Below are 18686 nucleotides of genomic sequence, written 5' to 3' on the forward strand. Positions count from 1 at the left end.
CAGAGGTTGTTTTGTGACTTACTGAAAGAGCAACGCTTGAATCTGAAACTTACTGCCACTGCTCAGCATATGATATTTCCCTTTGGAATCTGGCTCCAGGAAATCTTTAATATGAGAAACATATGGTGTATGGGTGCTTGTGCATTTGTTTGTTTTTAGTTACTGAAAAAGAGGCAGATACAGACTAGCGGAGGAACTGCTTAATCCTTTTGTATAGGATGCTACAAATATTCAACTGCTTCAACTACCTGCATGCTGAGGTTTCTGTACTGAGCTCAATTAGCACCTACTATTTGCTTGGCCTTTTCAGCCATCAAACTCTAACCAAGCGAGTTTGTTCTTTGTGCTGTCATGCAGGTTTATTCAGTGCATTCATTGGACCTTTTATTTCTTTCTGTTAGCCATTTCTGTAGCTCCCTTCTGGGTGTGTGCTGTTCCATGAAATTGCCAGAGGAAAGGACTCAGTGTTTCTTCAAGCTGACGTGATGGTAGTCTCCAGCATAATACAGGTTTCTTGTTTTCCATTTGCTTGTAGAATTAGAGGAAGGACTCTGAGACATCTTCTAACCCTCCCACAGCTTCAAAGCAGAATCTGTTATGTGACTGGCTTAGTTCTGTTTTTGTGTGTTTGTTTTTTTTTTTTTTTCTAATCTGGATTGAAAACTTCATGCTTGGATCAATTTTTATCTTTAAGATAGAAAATACAGATGGTTATGCTAACAGTGGATATGTATTCAAGCCATAAATCGTAATGTGACCCATATTCCATTACTCCTCCCCACAATACTCTTTGCCTTCCTTGTACAGGTGTAGAAATGAGGAAATGGCCACAGACCAACTACATGCATCTTTTGTAACAGTCAGGATTAGAGTTTGTACTGTGTTCCCTGGGCTCTATTATTGATGCAAATAGTCAAATCTATAAATATAGGATTTTACTCAATTTAAATCAAAAGTATTATTTCTATGGGACATTTATTGCTATGTACTATTTATCTGGAGGTTACTACAGCTGCCCAGTTTCAGCTCACTGTTGGCTGTATGGTTTGAGTGGCGGAGCTTCCCTAATACTGAGCAAAGCTGGATGCACTGACAGCTCCCATCAGCTGAGTACTTGTAAAGATGGGAATAAACACACGCTCATGGCAGTGCTAAAATCTTCAGCACAACAATGGTTAGCAATAGCAGTTAACCAACTAACAGTCCATTGTTTTGATTACAGCCATTAATCTGATACAGCCTTCATTGCAGTGACATCGCAGTTATTATTTTAGGGCTGTTTGCAAGCTCAAGTTATGTCATTACAAATTGTTTTCATTTCCTGTCTATGAAGATTTTTCTTGTGACTGTGAGAATCAGAAATGTGTTTCTGAAGAGATCTCAGATGTTTCAGTTGAATATTGCAGCAGAGAGTGAACACTGTGTCGAATTCTGCTTCTCTGTTATCCTGGAATATGCAGAACCTTGTTAAAAGGTTGCACAACAACTGCAGTCTGAATGTGTTTTTTCTTTTTTCTGTTGAGAAACATATGATAAAAGGGCTGTGAGCTACCTAGACCTCAGTGTTGCTTAATAGCTTGTGGGAGCTAGCTTCTTGCCAATTTTAGAGCATCGGTCTATCTGACTTAACCACATGTAGACTTACTGGCAGGTCTACTCAAATCAGTGGTGCAATTATTTACTTCTTAAAGAGAAAACAGGCATGCAGTATAATGACCTTACAATAACTTTCAGTTTTATGTGGAGAAAAAATAAACAGTTGTCATTTCCTTGTTATTTTGAGGTTTAAGCCTTTACCACAAAGGTTTTAAATATTTACTAACTACTATGTTCTCTGAAATTTCTCTATTTAAAAACACAATGAATTTATTCAGGGAAGTCTTTCTATTGCACCAAGCTTCACAATCTTTATTAGAGAACGTTATAAATAAATGTCTTTTCCCTTTTTTTTACTTTGACTCTTAACTCAAAGCATTTATTACTTTTTGTATTTTGCTGCCAGCTTTGCTTTTGTTTTTTATTAAGTAGTTCAAAATATAAAGGTTGGGTTTTTGTGATACAGCCACATTCATAGAGGAAATGTATTTGGGGCATTATATGTCTCACTGAACATTTTTGGTATCGTGTCCGAGAATTAGCTGCACATCAGGATTGTGCTGATGTTGAGGGAAGTAAATGTTTACTTTTTTTTTTGTTACATTTTAATCTGGTCCAAAGAGGAGAAAGTATTATCATTTAACCAGATCATAATTAGTTTGTGTTCATTCCTATCTTACCTGACATGAATGGTTAATAATTTCATTGCTTCTTTTACAAGATTTTGCTGGTTTTTAATAGCTACTCTGAGATCATGAGTACTCAATGGGCAGCAAAAAGTTATGAAGCAGCAACTTTGCTATTACTAGGGAAGGAAGCGATCCTAGGACAGTAGTATGGCACTAGTGTTCTGGTGGAACTGGCCATAGGAATTATTAACTTTGGATGTGTTTCACAAAGCTGACATTGCATCATTTCAACTTCCTGTTTCTTCTAAGTGTGTGACCACTGAAGCTAGTTGATATTTGGGCTTTGTCTTGGGACCTGCCAGTATGTCAACCTGTTTTATTTCAACTAGGAGTGGAAAGCTAAAACATTGATCTCTCTTTTTTCCTCACTGAACAGAAAGCTGAGTAAACGTTTGGTTTGGAAACACTGGAATTTTTGTTTTAGTGGGAAATCTTGAAATGCATCTTTTCAGTGTTCCCAAACCACACTGAACTATTTCATTCTGGTTTGACCTTAACCTTTGTTATCCCAAATTGCTACAGTTCTCTGTGGTATTTGGAGCCCTAGCATGTCATCTTGCTGCTGTTACTCTGAAGGCTTTCTGGAGAAGATGCATCTTCATGATGTATTGCAACAGTTAGCTTTGTTAATATGAGAACGTGGCTGCAGCCATTTCAGTAAGATCTGGCAGAGAAAATATCACTGGAAGCTTGTTAGAGTTTAATGTCCAAGGAAACTCTGAGCGGTCCCAAATGTCTATGCATGGTGAAGTGTCATAGGGATTGTGATTTGTACCTGCAGCAAATGAGCAATGCTCAGTGTGTTCTGCTGGCCCTACTGTCATGGTGATGACACAAGAAGGCAGTAGTCTTAGCTAGAAGCATGGTGGGGAAAGAAAGGCAGAAACCTGATAACATCTTAAATCACTTAAACGACATTTTTTCCTGCTATGTATTGATATAGTTTTTGTCTTCTAGAAGCATATGTCATTAAACACAGTACTTCTCATGTCTATGGGGAGAAAGAGCAAATATAACTCAGGGGAATGTATGTATTTTCAAAATCCTTCCTAAAACAGTACAAGGGGAATTGCCAAACATATCTGAAAGAACTTAAAATTTATTTATACTGCTTGATGTCGTCTTAGTCCTGATAATCACCATATTGTTGTCCCCTGAATTGACAGATGCCAAAGTGTGTAATAGCAGAAGCTGATATGGAAAAAGGTAGCGTAGTCCTCTTTGTGGTGTTCTAGAGCACCAGAGAGATGCAGCTGTTGTTCATACATGGGCTCTTAATGGGTAATGCTACCTCCTTTGGTATGGGGAGGAGAACAGAAAGGGAAAGCAGATGCTTCCTCCTTTGCTTTGGTCATGATAAATTCTCAGTTTGTGTTCCAAGATGTGTGAAATGAAAGTCATGTACATGCAGCCTCCCTATGTTCAGGCATCTGAGCACAGATCAAGAAGTATACGTGCACGCGCAGCCTACTAAACTGGGAATTGTGGAGTGGGTGGTTGTTTTGGTCTTGGTAATAGAAAATGCAGGTCATCTTGGGTGGGGAAAGTGACTATATTTTTATGCGGAGCCCAATACTAACAAGTAAATATTTACCTTGGAGCAATAATATCATGTTACCACGCTATTTCATTGTAGGATTAAGTAAAAGGTAAATGTTTTGCTTTTTAGTTTCTGTCCTTGGAGCTTTTAAAATAATATGCTTTAAAATCCTTATTTGTATATTAAAAAAGCAGTTTTCTCTTTTTACAGAGAAAAGACAACAAAGACAACGGCAATTCAAGCTTCTTTTAATGTTCTACCATGGTGCAGTAGTCCATCCTGGGAGAGTAGCCTCTAATTCTCTCCTTGTTTGTGTTTATTATATCCTCAGTCTTTCTGCCCCAATTGCTGCCAGCTGGAACAAGTTTTGGTGTAGGTTTTCTGATAGGGACATCAGTTCAACTGGGAGTGGATTTGTACCTCAAAAGTCTTATCACTCAGTGGTGACTTATGGTCATTATTGCCTTCCCTGATATCTGCTGTTATCTTATAGGTGAATTCTAACTCAGTCTTTCTGCTTGTTCTGTAGATTCTACCCTGCCTTTTTAGTTGCCTGAATTATAATGAACACCTGAACCAAGTTTGTCTTAAACAAAATCGAATTTGATACCTTGTAGACTTCCTGTATATATAAAAATGGGATGAGTTTTGGGTGTGCCAGTCACAATTTCGAAAGATACTCTAAGTATATTACCTTATTAGACATACTTTGTTCCTAACCATAAAAGACAGTGAATGGTCAGTTGTCTTCGCAGCTATTGCTAGTGATTTTCCATGTCTTTTGACAGAAGTAGAAATTTATTTTAGGCGACTTAATCGTGGACTCTTGGTAGGAGAGAGAATAACAATAGAGCATGGTCTATGACCTTGTCTTGTCAGTGCTGATAAACCAGACTATACATTCAGATTTAAAACAAATGAAAGTTTCTGTCAGTAATCCTGGGGGTGATTTCTACAACTTCCTTGACAGGAGTATTGAGACAAGAGAGCTTCTAAAAACCTCCTCGGAACAATACTAAAAGATAAAGCTATCTGCAGCTGAGCTAACTGTAATGAGAGCAGATCCCAGCATGGCAAGGGCAGCAAATGGGGAGATCTGCAGCAAGAATACAACATTCACACCAAAAGCAATGGCAGGAGGATGTTACTGTGTGCATGAGCATATGGTAACCAGCAGCAAATTATGAATAGACTTTGTGTGCTGAGCTAGTCAGGAATTGTTATATTTGTGTACAGTGTTTATTTGCTAAGCTTTATGGTCAACTTCATTACTCTTCATTTTATTCATTATTATGTCACTGAGCAGCAACTTGTTAAAAGATTAAAAGTTCCAATTGGTTGCTCATGCCTACGGTATGTAAATGCCTTACAGCTCTGGCAGTAATTTACTGACATTCTGGCAATTTGTGCTTAAATAGCTTATGCACACACATATGCACACTAGCATTTTGTATGTGTGTGTATTTTTTTTTTTTTTTTTTTTAGTAAACTCAGTATCAGGCATTTTATGCAACTCGGTATGACTAGAGAGGACCTGATCCTGCAATCCTGATGGACACGAAAATGCTTTTTATCTCTTTGGGAATGACCAGTTTAAAAAAGGTGCCTGTAGCAGAAATCCAAAGAGAAACTAACAGCAGTTAATGCAGAGTTTCTTTGGCAATCAGAATTTTCTCAACTAGTTTCTCCAATTAGTGTGTTTATTGCATGTGTTTGTTACACAGATGCACAAATACACATATGCACACTCAAATGTAAGCATTGGTCTCTGCATGTGCTTATATAGATATATTTAGGCATATAGTTTTAAATCTTATCTTTCTCACTTTCAACACATACTACTTATTTGCATGCAGTTTTACAAATAGCTGCTTGTAAGAAAGTTGGGTTTTGATAGTGGGCTGCTGTATCCTCAAATCTGGTGACACTTCACATTTTGAACCTTTATAGGCAGCAGTTCTGTGATCACAGCTTTGTACCTCCATCTTGAAAACCAGAATCAGATGTCAAACTCTTTCAGTAATTATTCTCCTCCTTAAAGAATTTTTGTTTTCTCAACCAGACCTGCAAAATGATTCTATGCTACATGAATTGGGGTAGCATAAGGCTGATATCAGAGAGCAGCCCTTTCTTAATAAGTTCAATTACAGATTGCTTCATAAAAGCAGATTTTAGAAACACAGGAAGTGAGCTTCTGCAGTTTACCTATCTTCATATGTGCTCCAGGTATTGCTCCCTATCAAGGAAAAATAAAAACAGTTTGTCACATAAAACTTGACAGAGGTCATCTCTTTTAAGAGTTTATAGAGATAATGAAAGTGAAGACTTATCTTTGCAAAAATAAGAAATATTTTCTTTCAAAACTTTGAGATCTTCACAGCAGTGGAAGTAGAAAGTGAAATGTATTTGTATCACTTTTCATATAATCGTGCATGGCAGTATTTCCCTACAAATATGGGATAAGGTCTTATTACATGCATCCTATAATGGAAGAAGTAGGTGAATGTTACAAATTTTTTGTCAAACTCTATGGAGAAAAGAAAATGTTTAAAGACTTCAGAAGTAATAGCACACATTTTTGCTTAGATAAAACATAGGTTATGCAGATGTTGAGTGGGTATGGCACCAGTTATGGTGTTATTTGAATAGTCTACGCTGGCAAAATTGATTTCCATATCATCAAATGGACATCAAATTGGAAACTCTCAATTTCTTTTAGGAATTCTTAACAAACAGGAATTGAATGAAGATTTCTTTAAACAAATATTTTTTTGAAAAAGCACTTGTCTTTGGTTAAGTAAAAAACATACTTGAAAAAGATTTTTATTAAAAGAATTAGCAAAATTTTAACTAGGACAGAAAAATTTATGTTTACTGAGATAGACAGTATCTATTATTTGTCCATCCTTTTTTTCTCCAAGTTTTTCAACCAATCTGATTAAGGAATATTACTTTTCCCTCCAGCACACTAAGATATCACAGTAGAGACACATCTTAGTTAGTCAAGGTGCAGTGATGAAAGACTTTATGAGAACAAGGTAGTTTATTTTGTTTTACCTTACCATGTTTTTTATTTCTGCCTTTGTTTGGCTTTCTGTGAGCCAAAGCTGTAGTATGCTTGAATGTGTTTTACAGACCGTGATACTACTTTGTGATCTATTACATTTGCCAAAGTTAGGCTAAGTTTCAACTAGATTTGTTGATAAGCCTAAAAATAAATAGCATTTACTTATCAAGTAAATACAGCAGTTTGTGAATTTTTTGGTAGTTTGCTGTTTCTTTTTTTCCCCTCAAGTTTAGAAGTTCGGATGCTTTTCTTCTTCCTCTGTTCTGCATAATAATGGGGTGGAAAAGACAACATTATAACGTTGTCAAATGTCTCTTTTTGGTCTACAGAGGCAGAAAAGATGATTAGTCTCCTTGGGACACAAATCCTGTCTCTCTGATATACTCGGGGACTACTCCATATAAGCTAATAGTGACTGGCAGAGGAAAAATCATTCCAGGTTAGATGAGAACCAAGCATCTTCTCTTTGTTAGAATGTAAAGTAATTATGGAAATCCTGAAGTCAGTTGTGAAAATGCCAGGGATTTTTGTGAAACCAGGATAACGCCTTTAGGGATTCTGTGGCCAGAAATGATTCTGCACTGGTCAGTGGAATACCCTGAGAAGTCTCATGAGTATTCTGCATATGTATTTTTTGTTTGTCTTTGAGCAGAATATTTCAGAAAAAGCTAAACCAGAAATATCTCTGCCATTCACTACCATGCAGAATAGCATAAAGCGTTATGACCCAAAGACTTCTGAGAAACTGAGGATCCAACCTAGCTTTTACTTAAATAAAATGCAATCAGCTACATTTGTAACATTATAACATTCTCTTTTCCTAATTCTATTCCACATTTAAGTTTTATGCATAAGGACCGGGTGGCAGATTTTATTGCATTTTTCTCTCATTTTGACAGCAAAATTGAGCTGCGATTTACAGACAGTGGGGTGGATTCAAGAAAACAGAAAGCATTTAGAGTTTGTAGGAAATCACTTGTTTCGTATAAATCTTTCAGAAATGCACAACTTTTTGTTTTAAACGGACTATGAAGGAATGTCTGTGGGCAGATAAATTGCTGTCTTTCTTTGTCATCACTCTCTATTGTTGGTAGCTGCACAAGCTCCTGCATTTCTTTCCTCTCGTTCTATTCTTTCCCATTTCCCTCTGCCATGTCATTCCATCTTCATACACACTTTTTCTTTCTCACATAGAGATACGCTGGCTTTTAGTTTTCTAACTTTAAATTGATTAGAATTAATTTTTAAATAAGTGTCACATATCCTTAACCAAGCACTAAAAGGTTGAGAATGCTTTATGGTGCAAAGTCTGATCCAAAACTAAGTGAGAAGAATTTTAAAAATATGGGCTGCCCTTCATTAGCCCCGATGATATCTCTTGACAGGCAATGTGTGCTCACGCTGCCATGCCAGGCCAGGGCAGGACCAGCTGCCATGCACCATTTACCCTCTGTCAGCAGCTTCAGTCAGAGCCTGGGCAATACTGTACACACGAGTCTGTCATGCGTCAGCATCAATTAGGCTCAGTTTGCTGCGCTTGGGAAAAGCAACAGCCCTACTATTAACCATTTTTCTTCTTTCCTCTTCCCCCAGCCCCATTTGACACTCGAAGCAAACTGTTTGATTTGGCAAGAGTGCTTTTGCAGCAGCTCTGGCAGATAGTTATTGCAGTTTGTTTTAAAATAACTCATTAATTCAGGTGAGTTGGTTTCACAGCAAGAAATCTGATTTGTTGGTACTGTTGCGTATATGGGGAAGTTAGATACAGCCCTGCTCTTATAACTATTTTAATTTTGACTTTCAGTTGTTACGCATAATTGTTGGTGTCTGTCTGAATCCTCATGTAGGCAGACTTACATATACCCGTATCATACACCCGCAGATTATAATGTAAGCTTTAAACTTCACATAAGGCCAGGGGGCTAAAATATTTCATGAAAACCATGCCTTCCAATAGCTTTGTTGCGTGTACTCAATATGTTTTGGATTTTTCAGTTGTAGACATGCCTCTGCACTGTTATTTTTCTGGGCATTGTTGTTTGAAAAGCAGGACTAAAACTTCCCCAACTTCATGAGAAACCAGCCTGTGTGGTCATGCCTAAATTGGACTCACTATTTTGTGGCTTTTCTTCACTATTATGGGGGGGGATGGGAGCAAGGCGACCACCCATGGTGTGTTCTCGTCAAGCGGTGCGGTGAGCAAGTGAGCTTGCTGATGTGCCATGAGTGTCAAGAGAACAACCTCTTCTGGCAGAGTTTTCAAGCACTTCCCTCCTTCTCCCCTCCCCAAATTACAGCTTCTTCTTCCGTATAAGTATAGAACACCCATGACTATTTATATAATACAAGAGCTACTGTGTACTTTAATGGATGGTTAAAGACATTTTCACAGGTCTGCATCCCCATGGGATTTATGGAGACTGATAGGCCTGGTCAGTTTGTAAAATCGTGATAGCCCAAGAGACTGTTGTCAGATGTTGGTAACAAGACAGTGTTTGAAAGGAATCAAAACAATATAAATCCTGTGAGATCTGTGGCAGCAGGATGGGTTCTAATGGAGAGGAAGACAGGGTCGACCACCACACAAGAGAACAAGGAGAAGAAAGTGTTTTTTCTCTTTCAAGCTTGCAGCACCAGCAGGGGTAAGCAGGTTTCTAAAAAGAATCTCATCTGCGGATCAATCCAGTGTAACAGATGGAGTGCACAGATATTGTTTATCAGATTTCCATCGCATGTGGCAAGCAAATACATTGTTGCAACTGTTAGCATCAAAACTTTTCCTTTTTTAACATCATAATTACCAAAAGTTGAAAAGAATTGTGGGTTAATGATTTCCGAACAATAACTATAAGGGGGGCTGCTGGATAGCACCTTCCCCAAGGAATACATTAGCAGGAGATACAAAGTCATTGAGCATCTTGAATGGAAGGTTTTGGATCCATAGAAATAACTGCCTATTGCAGTGCATTTTGAAAAGTGGAAATGTGATAAGTTATCATAGCTTTTCTGTATGGTTTTCACCATTTTTCCATTTTCCTGTTTTTTTTTTGTTTGTTTGTTTGTTTTTTGTTTCTACAATGTTCTCTAAGCGTATTGTGTTCGGTCAGCACGTGAGTCATCTCAAACAAAAACTGCACTCTGAATCAGTTCTTATTCAAAGCCCCCTGGCCCGGTATATTTCTTCTTTTTATTCTCCTGTTTTATCTTAAGCTTTTAAAACTCCAAAATAGCTTTTTGAACCCATAAAGACCCATTCCCCATGATCTTTAAAAGATGATACGCAGCTGGTAACGGGTCCGTATTCACCAAGCACTCAGTGATTCTTGTTGTGAGCATCATGCCATAGCCCTTGAAGTAGCAATAGGAGAAGTGCAGGGAGCATTTTGCACCCTAAAGTTCATGTCTCTAAGCACAAAGCTAAATAAAGTACTCCAGTGCTTTTGATAGTATGGGCTCTTTAGCTTGGCTTTGAGTGCTTCTGATTCAGGCCCCAACATGTCCGCTTGCCTGGTAAGTGCAATGTCACCACAGCTTCAGTTTATGCAAATACTAATAAAGAACCATAGCTAAGCCACAGGTAAGCACACAGCAAATGTAAAGGAATGCTGCACAGATCCATGCTGAATAAAGTATTCTTTAATAATACTGACAGGATTTCAGAGAGTTGTGATTGTTCAGAAACTACCTTTATGGAAACATGAAAATTTGTGATGAGTGACTTCCACTAGGAATCTAGTCCGTCTGCCTGACAGAGCAAAAATTCCTCCCTAGACAGCATGTTTAGGGGGGTTAGATGAATTTGATAAACTGGGCAACTAGCTGACAACATCATTAGGGACATAAATAACAGAGTTTAAGGAGAGCCAAAGTAATGATAATAGCAGACATAAATTATCCGGTTGGGTATTGGCTAGAATTCACTAAAGGAAGTAGGACTGTCTGTGGTATTTTATGGATTAAATGTATATATGTAAATATGCATTATGTTGTGACTGAAAGGAGAGTAAGCAGGCTTAGCATGAATGAGTTTCTTTTACCAATTTAAATGGATTTTGGATGTATTAATGTACACATTTGTTCTCAAAGGATGGATGGAAAAATAAGGATGCAAAGTTAGGAAATAGATTTCTGTCCATAGAGGCTAACATAATTACAGAAGTGGCCTAAACTGATGTTGACAGAAATATCTTTAGTGTTTTTAGGTAAAGTGTGTTATTTTTGAAGTAAATTTTGAACTAATAATATATAACAGCTAGACATCTACATCCTGCACCTGCTTGCCACAAATCAGATATTTATCTAGTAATAGTGAATCTAGTTATTCTGAAGGAAAAAAAATTTACACGTATAAAGGAAAAGGCTGCTCTGACACTTAGTAAACTGATTTGGCCTAACCGTAACTAAAGTACCATTTTGTATGTACTTTTTTTTTCTGAAAAAGTAATATTAGACTCCCTTTGTTGTCAAAATCCTTGGATTGAAATACAAATGGAATTTAAAATGTTGGTCCAGTGGATTTATTCGAGGAAGTAAAGCTTAAAGGAAATTGTTCAGCCTTACTCTAGGAGTACATTAGTCTTATAGATAAAAAGCATGTGTACCTTTCCAAACCCATTTTTTGTTCTGAAGCAAAACGTGGCTCAGCTGGAATTTAAGAAGGAGGCTATATTAGGAAGTATATGTCCCCAGCGGAATAGCCTTTTAACAACTTCCATCTTTGCAAACCTTAACCAGTTTACTTTGAGTTCAGTTGTATAAAGTAGGAAATTTAGAGTTTTACAGTCAAAGTGAGATTTAGAAAGCCTAAGAAAATTATTCAAGATCTCAGAAGAGCCAGAGTCAAACCTTTGAATTCTGTAGTTCCTGATCTTGTGTATTTTGAAACATGCTTTTCATTTTTATAGCCTACATGTTATTAAGTGAAAAAGTATTCAGTAGTAATACCAGGTCTGTACAAGCATCTTTACTTGTGTAACAACTGTAAACAGTAGGCTGTTTTTATGTGATGGGAATGGAAATCCCATGATAAATGAAGCTGTAAATAGGCTGAAATCTCGGTGGAAGTGGTTGGGTGGAAAATTAATAACAATTAAAATTTGACAAAGCACAAGTGGCAAATGAATTGCATTCCTTCTTCCACAAGGAAGTAGTAGAGGAAATATGAACACTTGAGGTAGAAATGTTTGCCAGATCATTGAGTTTAAGAGAAAGATCAGGCGACTGGGCTGCTAGTGGAGTAGCTGTAATGAAAGAAGAGAAGGTGCAGGAAAAAATACACTTAGATGCATTGTTGTGTGGATTTTAATGAGTTCCAAATAGCTTAAGCTTGCACTCAGAAGTGGAACAACTGTGTAAATGAATCTATTGGGGGTTTTACTTTAATATCTGTAGCCAAGAAGGAAAAGTTGACACAATTTATCTCTAGTGCAGAACAACGTGTAAAAGGGAGTGTGGCTCAGCTCAGGGTGTGGGGCCAGGAGGATCACAGGCCCCAATCTGTTCCGAGCCACCAACGCTGCCTGACCTGGGCAGGTCACTTGGCTTCCTTGGGCCTCTGTTAAACCAGCTGGAAAATTGGGTAACAAAAGCAGGACCTTGCTGAAAACCCAGTGCTCCATCTGAGTTGAGCTGTCCTGGGTAAACAAATTACAAAACATTGATAGATACCGCAGTAAAACAAAGATGGGCCTACGGAGTTAGGAAGGAAGAACGAGTGATGAGGGACATATCTGGGTCACAGTCCTGAGCACATGGAAGAAAAAATTGTCTCCAAGTTCACAGGCAAAATAAGAAGCTTATGGAATGGATGCAGAACTGGTTTGTGAGGGAATTTGAAAATCAGGAGGGCAGTGGTAGAGCCAATGCTGTGTAAACTCTGAATTCAGATTGCCCACAAATTGTATTGTGAAAGCAGTAGTAGTCACTTACTCGTTATGGTGAAAAATATAAACAATGAAAGGTTACTACAGAGATGGGCATTCTGCAATTCACAAACAGGTATATGGATGGGACCATCAGAGAATGCATCTAATTCTCTGATCTTGCTTTTGGCTATAACTTAAGTTTTTGGGCACAACTTTTGAAATAGTGTTGTCTTTGTTTTTGTTTTTATTTTATTTTCATATATTTGCATGAAAAGAACATTGGGAAAGAATTAAGCTCAAAATAAAGTATGTGGTGTTCACGTTTCACTGTTAGTAATATAAGAAGCAACCTTATTGTTTTGTTATTTATATTTTTGTTCCACTGATGAATGTGGATGTGACAGAAGGAAAAGAGCAACTACATGTATGCTTATCAGCGGAAGAAGGACGGATGTTGACTACCAGTGCACTTGACTTTTTCTGGTAAAGCTCCACATTAAGTGCTGTTCTGAAAGTCTTGAGATACTAGTTCAGCATGTGTTTTTTACCACATTTTAAGACTTGTGTAAACTCTCCAAAACCACTGCTCCATAGTAGCGTGAGTAGGTATTTTAAATAGTTGTTCTATAGCCCTTCTGATATTCAGGATGAGTCAGGGTTAGTTTGAAGATTCCAAGATGCTTTAGTAGGATTAAGTGCTGAAGGCAGAAGTATTGAATAACCACACTAATGTTCATGAGGAAAAGTACTTCCAAGAACCTGAAGTGGTTTTTCTGGAAGACTTGTGTCAGAATCAAATGTCCAGCAAACCATTGGTTTACTGACCTCATAAGAACTAAGCAAGGAGATCTTTTGTTGGGAGATGTGTTATTATGGTAGCAGCGGAATTGCTTTGAGAAACATCCAAAAACAATCTCAAGAACTGTGCAGGAAAATGCTAACTTCTCTGGAAACAATAAAACTGATATTTTCCAATTCTACCACCATGTTAAGATATATCTGTTCTGTGTGCTGCTTTGTGTCATACTTCTGGATGGGCTTTGTTCTGGTTACCTGACAAGGTGTGCGTGTTTCCCCAAAATACTGTCAAACAGGTCACAGGAGCAAAAAGGGAGTGAAGGAGTGAAAATTCAGTAGCAGTTACTGAACAGAATTCCTAGGTTTTGGTATGACGTTTTCTCCTTTCAGCATTAAATGTGTTCTGATTTTGTCTACTATGAATACGCTAGATACTTTACGTACTGTATATATCCCTAGTAATCATGGTAAGGTCACTCTGTCTCCAAGTCTTGGCTTTTCTTTGTAAGGACTAGAATAAGATTTCCTCAAAGACATGTCTGCCATCTCTCCTTTGGTTTTCAGCTATCAGTGGCTGGACTTGGTTTTATCGAAAAATATTTTGTCATGCCTAGGATAGTACGGCTTCTATCATGAATAAGCCTCACTTCTAAGTCTTGTAATAAGTTCTTTAGAGGAAAATCCCCTCTACTGGGAGAATTACTGCCTAATGCATGAGGCAAATACTGCTTTTGCCAGTGCACCTGGCAGAAATAATAGTCTGTGCACTACAAAGGATGACATACTCCAATTAATTTGTGAATGAGCTATTGAAGATACTATCTAAGTGATTGTGGATTTAATATTTTTGTATCTTTTAGCATTAACAATGGGATCATATTAGAATTGGACTTAAAAGTTTTAAAGAGGCATAAACAGGGCTCTTTTATTTGCAGTCATTTTGGTCCCTTACTTCAGAGGAACCTTCCACAGAGACTCGTATACCAAAAACACTGGGCTAATTTGTATGTCTCAAGGCACCGTGTCCAGAGGGGCTGTCCATAAGCAGTCACAGCAGAGGTGGGTAGTGTGCCATACAGGGGCAACTCCTTCTCTGCAGGTCTGTCTGATAAGGGGAATCAAAAATTACAATGACTTGAATTTTCAGCTTTGTTCATAAACATCAGTTCCTGCATAAAATAATAGTGAGCAGTAAGGAGCAGGCCCTTCTCATTGTCTCAACCTGCAAAATTGCCATAAGATAAAATAGATTACTAGCCAGGCATTGCTCTTCTAGGATGTCACAGGAATGCAATGCAGTTGCAAATGGGGAGGGCAGGTGGTCCTGACAACTGCAAATGGAAAGGTGTCAGCAAGTCAGTCTTCTATTAAGAAGTGATGCAATTATGAAATGGTTTGAGAACCCCAATATTAACCCATAAAGCAACAGACACTCTCAGAGGGAATTTCCTTCTCACTGACTTTTGCCTGCTGAGCAGTGTTTCCCCCCCTCGCTGGAAGCTTATCTGTTGTAATACATTTCTGTACGTTTCTGCCTGTGACAGTGAACCTTACCACCTGTTATCAGACAGACAGTAGAAAGACTTAAATGGGATTAAATGGGAAAAGGGAAAGATTTGTGTAATTTCAAGGCTTCTCCATCAAGGCAGCACTGGTCTGTTGGATGGAGAATGAGATAGAGACACTTGTTTTCCCAGGGAAACGAGAGCAAGACCTTTGGCTGAAAAGTCATCCTGCAGTGACTGCAAGGCATGGGTGTGACAGTGCTAGCATAATGTGTGTGAGGTTAGCTGTGCTTGGCTCTTAGCCAGCCCTGACATTGAGCCCTGTTTGGGGACACAGGACTCGAACACAGGCTGCAGTGTTTGCATGTGCTGAACTGCTTTGCAAGTGCGGTTCTATGTAACCAACAGTACTTACGTGGTAGGATGATTAAGATCCTGATCTCAGATATTTTACCATTTGAAAGGAAATCTGAATTTTGTGGCTCTACTGTTTTATTATAACATTATTTTAACGAAGTATTTATAGTAAAGCACAGACCTGGGTTTTTTATAGATCTTCTTGAAAGAAGATGAGGAAAGCAGCAGAAGAAAACTAATTCAAATACTTTGTCTGTTTGGAAGGTGAAAAGAAAGAGTTGCGTGGAGAGAAAAACTCACTCAGAAATGCGAAGTTAACGATATTACAAAAAGCACGTTAAGGTGGTTATGGAAGCTGAGCTTTATAAATAAGAATGAATTCTAAGCTAAGGTCTCTGAAATGCCAATTACAGTCACTTTGAGTACATGTGGGCATGCTGAGCTTTTGCTGGGAGAGTTAATGAGCAATTTCATAACGTGCTATATATCACTTTAAGAAGACATGATAAATTGCCACTAATGGTATTGTGTGTATAAATGGGAGCTGTTTTTGCTCTGCGTTTAGTTCTAGTGATTGGGTGGTACACCTGGAAAGACTTGTATTTTAATGGGCCCTTTTTAGCACTTTTGCACCTCGTATGTTCTGGATTATATATGATTGATGGCTTTGAATGTATGGGAAGGAAAGATATGTAGATCTTAATGCTTTTATACCATTTGTTTTCCAGTCTCTGTAAAAGGCCTCTCTGTTTTCCGGGTAATGGTTTATACTTCTCAAGTAAACAGAAGTACGGTTCTGGGACTGTGTCTTTTAACACTATAAATCCAGTGCTTTTTATAGGAGGGTCATTCAGTTTACAGCGCTCTTAAGAAAAGATAGCTATTTTCATGCTAGTCATTAAAGGGGAAGAAGTAGGTGGTTTGGTAAAAGGAAATTTGATGTATAGAGGAGATAAAAAAGAAATCAGCATTTGCTTTACTTTCATGCTGGGCATTCTCCTAGTTCCCTTTTCATAGGACAAGGAAAATCTGCTTCTCCTGAGTTACCCCAATGCCTCCACAGCTTCTGTACCTTTCTGCCATCCCACCAGAACTTTCAGAACTCACTTTGCCCCAAGGGGCTGCTGGCAGGCAACGTTAGGGCTTTCTCTCCGTTCTTCTCTCTAACCCTGGGGGAGAGAGACTACAAGAGAAAGCCAAGCCAAAGCTTCCCAGGTGGAAAAGCACAGTTTAGCTGTAGAGCTGGCCCTGATTGTGTTCTCTATGGGGACCCCAACAGGAACCTCAGGACACACAGAGGAGACAGCCAGGTTATTTCCCATCAGTACCCCAGTGCAGGATTAATGTTTAGCTGTTGCTTGGACTTTAAGTTTCATATGTGCTTGGTGATTCTCCTGTATGTTTCTTGTTTGTGCAAAACTAGAGCTTGTGAAGGAAAGCCCTTAACGCTGGCCAGACCTGCACAGTGCTGACACGTTTGACACGGGCTTCTTCTGCAGCTCTGCCTGCACACCTCAGTCCTGTGGCCTCTTGCCCTTCAAATCCTTGGGCAGATTTGGAGCTGTGTTAGTACGAGAAGTACAAACTAACTTTTGCTGCAGTATGGCTTAATACTTGCAGAGTTGAAAGGCAAGAGCATTAACCCCCGCTGTCCCATATTTTACCATATTGCTAATAGCCACCTGTTCCCTGTACCCTGTCACTTGTACCTGGATTTTTCATTTTGTGTCACTTTCAGACTTCTGTTGATCCGCAGTGTTGTCTGTAAAGCTGCTTTTTCTAAACTGAAACAAAGATGTGAGCATCTCATGTAACAGTTTGTATCTGTGCCATTATTGGGCACAGGATTAGGATTGAAAGTGAGATGCAGAAATCTGCGTGCTTCCCTTCACCATATGAAGCATTTCATATGTCTGTTGCTTAGAAGCTAGACTGATGATATTTAAAACAATAAAGCATAGCTTGTCCTGTTGTTCTCAGTTCCTTGTTTTTTATTGTCTTCTCCCAGGTTAAAATTTCAATTGGGAAAAGTGATTAGGTGACTTTACAGTGTTTTTGCTCTTTAAATGCTTGCTTGTTGCATTTAATTTTACACTAAGGTACTTTTACCCCTCCTTCCTCTACCTCCTTGGGTTTAGTTTCCATTCTTTTTCTGCTGTTTAATAAGACCCAAAGGGAAGTCAGGCTCTTGAGTCTTTTGTGCAGGGAGCAGGCTGGAGTCCAGCCCATTGCAAGCCTAAAGGGCCAGAGTAGCTCTGCGAGCCTGCCACAGGAGTCAGCCCCTGTTCCCAGCTCTGAGCAATGTCACCAGACAAGAGAAGGAAGCCACTGTCCCTGTGTCGTGAGGGACACAGTTAGATGGCATCTTGGGTATGGGACAGAGCTGCGAGCTAAACTCCAGAATGCAGGTACTGTGCTGTAAGCACAAGCTCAAACAATAGTGATGTCAGGAGAAACTGTTTTTGCTTCTGTTGTTGTTTGCCAACTTGTGAAATTAATTGTTGAAAAAATATTTTAAGCTATGGTAAGTGTATAGAGCATGTGCAATTTGAAAACCAAGTCACTAAAGTAACACAAGTAGAAATTAATATGTGCAGAGATGGTTTTGCTTTTCTATCCAACATATACATTTTAAGTGTGATGCTGCTACCTTCTTGGGTTTAACTGCAAAATATAAATGTCCAATTCAGCATTCTACTGCAGTACAAAACAACGAAGTGATAGGAGAAGTGTAAAAGAAAAATGAGATACTTTTGTAGCTTTATAGGTTGCATTTAATGAAAAAAAAAATTATTGATGGCACTACAAAAAGAGAAGGCTTTTTGCTTGCTGCTTTAATTTATTTTAAAATTGAAATATTCCTGTTGTGTAAGACAGTACAGCTGGCGTTTCTCCAGTATGTATTTTTTCACATTTCTTAGTATGTTCTTCCAAAAGAGAAATATTTTTCTTTGAATTAAATTATATCAGCATTGTCCCATCTTTAAGCTTGTCTAGTAGAATGCGCTAGTACTCAGGTATGGCTTTGCTTCCAGTTCATATGTGTTGTGTTTATAGTAATTATTGGTTGTTTTATTGTATTTTGCTTCGTATCTCTTTAATGCTTGGGAGTATGTTGGAGGTACTTGAAAAGTGCCGGGTCTTAAGATACACTTAGGTTGGTTGGGTGGCACTAAAATGGTGTTTCAGTGATACTGTCAGCTTCCTTAATTGTGCAGATGATAGCTGCCAGATTCTGTTTGTAATACAGATGGGATCATACTTTAAAAA

The sequence above is a fragment of the Meleagris gallopavo genome, chromosome 8 (genome assembly GCF_000146605.3).
Source record: "Meleagris gallopavo isolate NT-WF06-2002-E0010 breed Aviagen turkey brand Nicholas breeding stock chromosome 8, Turkey_5.1, whole genome shotgun sequence".
Taxonomy (NCBI): domain Eukaryota; kingdom Metazoa; phylum Chordata; class Aves; order Galliformes; family Phasianidae; genus Meleagris; species Meleagris gallopavo.